We start from the raw sequence: 5,429 nt of genomic DNA, 5'->3' as shown, positions 1-5,429 counted from the left end.
TCTTCGTCGAAATCAAAAATATATTGGTTGAATTGACACATTATAATATAATTGATACATTGATGATGTAGGCTTATATTTCTTCCTTACAAAATGTAACTTTTGTAATTCTTAAGATAATGAGGTCAGTGAATACACCCACGTGTGCTGTTCATGGACAGTGGAGTAGCGAAAATACCCTCGGTTTGGTTTGTTCCCACACGTGCGCGTTTGTCATCGGTGATTTCAGAAGGGGTATCTCTTCTTCGTGGACCACAACCACTCTTTTTTCTGAACTCTTCTTTCCATTTCCGTCTCTGTCTCACAAACCCTTTTGTTTCTCTCAAACCTCTCCTTGCCTCGCTTTCCGATCTCAAGTTCTCTCTGTGTCTCGGCTTTTTGCAGAAAACGGTTAAGTTAGTAAAATTTGTTTAGATCGTTTTGTCGGGGGTTGCAGACGACAGCGTTCTCTCACTGAAAAATAGTCAATTTGGTCTCGATTTGCAAAATTTGGAGCCCATAAGGGATCGCGTTTCCTGCTGCCGGTTTAGTGTGGGTAATTCTTTTCTTTGAATGTTATATGCTTGGGAGTGTAAATTTGGATTTATAAATGGGTTTTTTGTTTAATTTTTTTGGTTGTGATTTTGGGGATATTGTTTATGGCTTCAGATTCTGAATATGGTTGTTAGTTTGGTTTTGCTTTTTGTTTCAGGAAATCCGGTTTTTCGGGTTTCTGATGTTTCTTTGCAGCTTACGAATGCCTCTGTATTTAAGGTGAGCAGTTTTGAAATTCTATGCTTTTGATTCGACTTGCAGTTTGAGTTGTGATTTTAAAGCTGAAATTTCCAAGCTTTTTCTTATTAATCTTAAATCAGATTAGTTAATTATAGTTAAATTAATTTTTTTAATTTTTTTAAATTTATTTTTTAATGTTATGTAGCTGGAATAGCTAAAGTTGAGAAAGTACAATTGGAGCTTAGAGTCTTGCACTTGGGAGTGTAAATTTGGATTTATATATGGGTTTTTTGTTTAAATTTTTCGGCTCGAAAGTGTGTAGAACTTTAGAAGTAAAAAAAAAAGTCTCAATCTTTGTGTCGTCCTGTACACAAAGAAATTGAATTTTGATTTGTGTTTCGGCATTGTAGAAGTTAGTGGCGATTCGTTAACTGGAATGAGAATTCAACGGCACCCCTTTCGTTTCTGCCACGAAACTGTGAACTACTCTCTCCGTGGAAAAATAAATTAGCGTTCTTCTTCGCTTATCTCAGGTATCCAACCTCTTTTTCTCTTTTGCCGTATGTTTTCTTCTTGCAGCATTAGTTCCTCAACTTCTCCTTATCAAGAACTAAAAAAGTTTGTTCCTGTATTGCACTTTTTTCAATAAGTTTTATTCTTAGTTGCTTAAATTGATCTTTTGATTTAGAAGCAGCGGAAGAAATTAATTTTGATGGTCGTCCGTTAGACTCTCCATAAGGCACTCCAGTCAAGACAAAATGATAACGAGGATGCTCTCCAGTCGAGACAAAAGGATAACGTGGATGAGGCTCTTCCAAAACTAATTTCATCAATACAAAAGGAAAAACAAAGGGATGAGAAGAGGCTGTTACTTTTGACAAATCTGGGAATTATTAAATTGTAATTTCATTTTATGGTTCCATTAATTTTGTTAGAATTGTGATTTGCAAGTTACAAAGAGAATTTCAGTTATTTTGTTTTCTCGATGAAGATTTAGGGTAAAGGTATGGGTTTTAATCAACCAAACATGAATAGAGATGTTACATTATCTATATTGTAATATGAGTTTAGAAGATAATTGCAATTAAACTTATCTGACTCTTTTCTGTTTCATGATGAGGATGTGAAGGTTTTTGGCCGGGGATGGAAAAAGTACGGTCAGGTATGATTTGTTTTTCTTTTTTTTCTGGTCAGGTATGATTTAACTTTATCAATATTTCATGCTATTATTAGTTCTGTGAAATATATTTTCTTTAGTGTTGGTTTTTAGCATGTCAATGTGTTGAGTGTCTTTTTTCATTTTTTTCAGAAACATATTGAACAATGTTTTGTTTCAACAAATGATTTAAGCCCTTAATGTGGTAGGCATCGCATCATGTTCCAAAGAACTTGAATGGCAGGTTAAAATATATTGCAGCTTATCAACAAATTCGCTACCATTAGTGAACAACAAAAAAAGAGTGACAGATTGTGTACATTTGAGAACTCCTTTTTAATACAACTTCATTAAATTTCTCTAAACCGTGGGGAGATGTTAGACGGAATGAATCTTATGGCGTTAAAGGTTGACAATAGTAGCTCATGCTGATGGATTTTTAGAAAAAAGAAGAAAAAGAAGAAGAAATAAAGGGGTATTTTCCTTTTGTCTTATGGTTTATGTTTCAATTATATAATGGATGCAACCTAAATGTTTCTTATTTTTTATTTGATTTGACTCAACCTTTTGCCTACTTGGAATTCTCCAGCGAAAGGCAAATTGGTTTCTGTTTTCTTTCTATTTTTAGGAAAATTTGGGGTAGTTAAAAGAAAAAAAAATTAAATTAAAAAAAGGAGGGTTCCAAGTTACATATGAATATGATCATTAACTTCATGGTTATAGGTGGGAACTGGAATAGTAGATGAGCTAATATTTGTGCAGGTTATCCAGTCATGGCATGTCATGGGCCGTACTCTTGCGTGCTCTAAATTCTAACAATATGCAGGTTGGCTAATTCCATTGTTATATATCACTACAGACTTACATTCTTACAACTTTAGTACATTTAAAAAATGCTATATTGTTAGTCCCAAGTCATTTTGTTGAATTGTTGACCTTAAATACATATGGGCAGTAATTGGGTAATTGTCGTATACAAAAGAATTTCATAGAAAGTCGACCTCCCCAATTGTATTTCAGCTATGAAGGTATGATAGGAGTGGTGAGTAGCAATTATTCAATTCAATATGCGAGACAATGTTTGAAGTACAGAGTTAAACTTCCTGATGCAAAAGGCAATCTTTTTGCGTTATAAAACATACGCAGAGTATTTCTGCTTCTTCATATTCTCTTTGAGCTTTATTCAATCTTCTTAGTAATAGTCGTTATGTGTAAAAAGATTGAAATATGCTAATATAATATAGTATTAATGGCAGGTCACAAGTTCTTCTATGGAGTCCAATCCCCTCTATGGTGTGGATAAGGGTTTCAAAGTGATGCCATCTTCATTTCAAGATATCATCAACGTTGAGTTTCAAGATACTTGGGATTGGTTTGGTATGCTTTGCATAACTTAGTTGAATTTTCATATTACGATTCTTTGCGATTTTTTTCCACATGAGAGTTTGAACTTGAATTATACATACATGTACAGCATGGTAGACCTTGCTACAGTTTCTATTTTGGTGATTATGTACACCTCAACTGCTTGATAGTCTTGAGTACAGAGTAAGTTTGAATAATCTAAAGTAAATAGAAATTATTCCGGTTTGGGTTGAAGTATGGTGGAATTGTTCAGTTTATATCTTTTAGTGAAATTCATGTATGTTATTTGCGTTTAATTTTATAAACGATGTATGCTTATGTGAGTGTACACATCTAGATGGCTTACTTTACTTCCCTAGAATGTTTCTGGTTTCTGTTTGTCTTGGGGGCAAATTTACATTTGTGGAGAAGTTTTTGGTGAAATACGATCAAGTACAAAGCTTTGCAGGTTGTTTTGTTTCAACTAGAATTATTTGTATAGTGCTGGATTTTTGTGTGGCAGAAATGAGTTCAAATTTTTCGTAAATAGAATTATTTGTTTTGAAAATTGGGTTTGAAGGTACTCAACTGTGGTGAAACTGTTGTTCAAAAGAGTTGGTGTGGAGCTGATCGCAATTTAATTGGATGAACTGCGTACCAATTTTTCTACACATTACATGGCAATGCTACAGTTTGCAATTCAGTCCTTAGATTAATGTAATTGAATTTTGTCGTATTTCTGAGCCTATTCTTTAATCGTTGTTTTATCTTTGTTGGGATTGTGATTGAAAAGAAATTAGACTACATTGTCTTTTTGAATGGGGGTTTCAAGTTTTGGACCTCTCAGTTCTGGTCCATGGGAGAGATAATAATGTTTTTATCATCATTGTTATATCGTTTTGCACTCAACATGTGTAAAGAGGAAGCAATAACATCTTCTGTATAACAATCTACTTAACGTTGTCAAGTAGATTGCTATATACTTTTATCTTTTGTATATTGCATTAACGTTTTGCAACCCAATCTTTTATATCATTCAAACATAATTATTTATACAATTTTCATTCCCACAACAATGCGTGGGTATAAATTTCTAGTATACATACATATACACATACATGTATATATATGTCCATTATGCAAAGGGATCTCTTCTTTTTTTTTTTTTTCAAAAAATGGGGATTAAGTATGGGGCCCTTTCCACATTGAACTTAAAAAATCCGAATCGTTTATTTTGCAAGTCTTAATTCATAGATCATCTTTGCAAAAATTCAATTTAATTCGAAATTATTTGCTTATTTAATTGTTAACATAAAATTTCATTGTTTCTTATATAGCAAAGTTTGTTAATTTTTTTGAACCTAATTAGATGTCTTAAATACTTTCAATTTGGCTAATATTTTGCAAAGATGATCTATGAGATGCTACTTGAAAAATAAGCGGTTTGGATTGTTGAAGTTTGATGTGATGTGGACCCCACAACTAATCCCTATTTTTATATATATTCTACAATACTATATTTATTATAAATTATAAATTATATTTTATATATAATATTTATTATTCGGATTGGTTTTGGGGATGGATATGGATCGGGGACATCTATAACCATATCCAAAATCATAATCGGATAATATTTTCGGTTTTTCTCCGTATTCGCAATATAATCGAATTTTCATCCTCCAAATCCGTTTCATTTAGGTGGTTATCTACAGTTTTCGGGTTTAACGGTTTGAATTGTCATCCTTAAGTTGGACGGATGGGGAAAAATGCTACCTCGGTATGTACATTTTTCCTACACTTTATTATTATTAAATATTAAATTAACATGAAATTCATAAATTATGGTCTACTTTAATGGCAGTCTCCTTGTGTTAGAACAAATCATGAAGGATCTGGAAACTTACCAATTGATTCAGTCAATCACCATGCTAATTCAACAAACCATCATGCTACTTCTTCGAAGCCTCAAGCTAAATCTTCCAACCTTGGTGCCACTTCTGGTAATATAAATCATAATTCTCACAAACCTTAAGGAACTAAGTGCAAATTACTAAATTGAACAGGGATTAGAGAAGTTGTTGCACTTGTTGAAATGCATCCACAAATCCTCAAGATTTGGTGCATTTTGTGCGACTTGGACCAAATCATTGGAAAGTTTGGGTCCTTGAGATACTTGTATCTAGGATAAACTTACCTCGACTAACACGCGAGT

The 5,429-nt window shown here is 33.0% G+C and overlaps 1 long non-coding RNA gene across 3 annotated transcripts; it reads left to right on the top strand.

Annotated features, from left to right (window-relative positions):
- The first annotated feature begins 258 nt into the window (after nucleotides 1-258).
- On the top strand, nucleotides 259-4,270 carry LOC137708443 (uncharacterized). Of its 3 annotated transcripts, XR_011064790.1 has the most exons (5): nucleotides 259-531; nucleotides 692-753; nucleotides 1,125-1,247; nucleotides 1,403-3,247; nucleotides 3,795-4,270. It is a non-coding gene; the product is annotated as an uncharacterized lncRNA (long non-coding RNA). The 3 variants fall into 3 exon arrangements; XR_011064788.1 differs by having other exon boundaries at nucleotides 1,403-4,270; XR_011064789.1 differs by having other exon boundaries at nucleotides 259-535; nucleotides 1,403-4,270.
- The last annotated feature ends 1,159 nt before the right edge of the window (nucleotides 4,271-5,429 follow it).

Source organism: Pyrus communis, chromosome 11, assembly GCF_963583255.1.
Source record: "Pyrus communis chromosome 11, drPyrComm1.1, whole genome shotgun sequence".
NCBI classification, from domain to species: domain Eukaryota; kingdom Viridiplantae; phylum Streptophyta; class Magnoliopsida; order Rosales; family Rosaceae; genus Pyrus; species Pyrus communis.
This window is presented reverse-complemented; position numbering and strand designations above follow the sequence as displayed.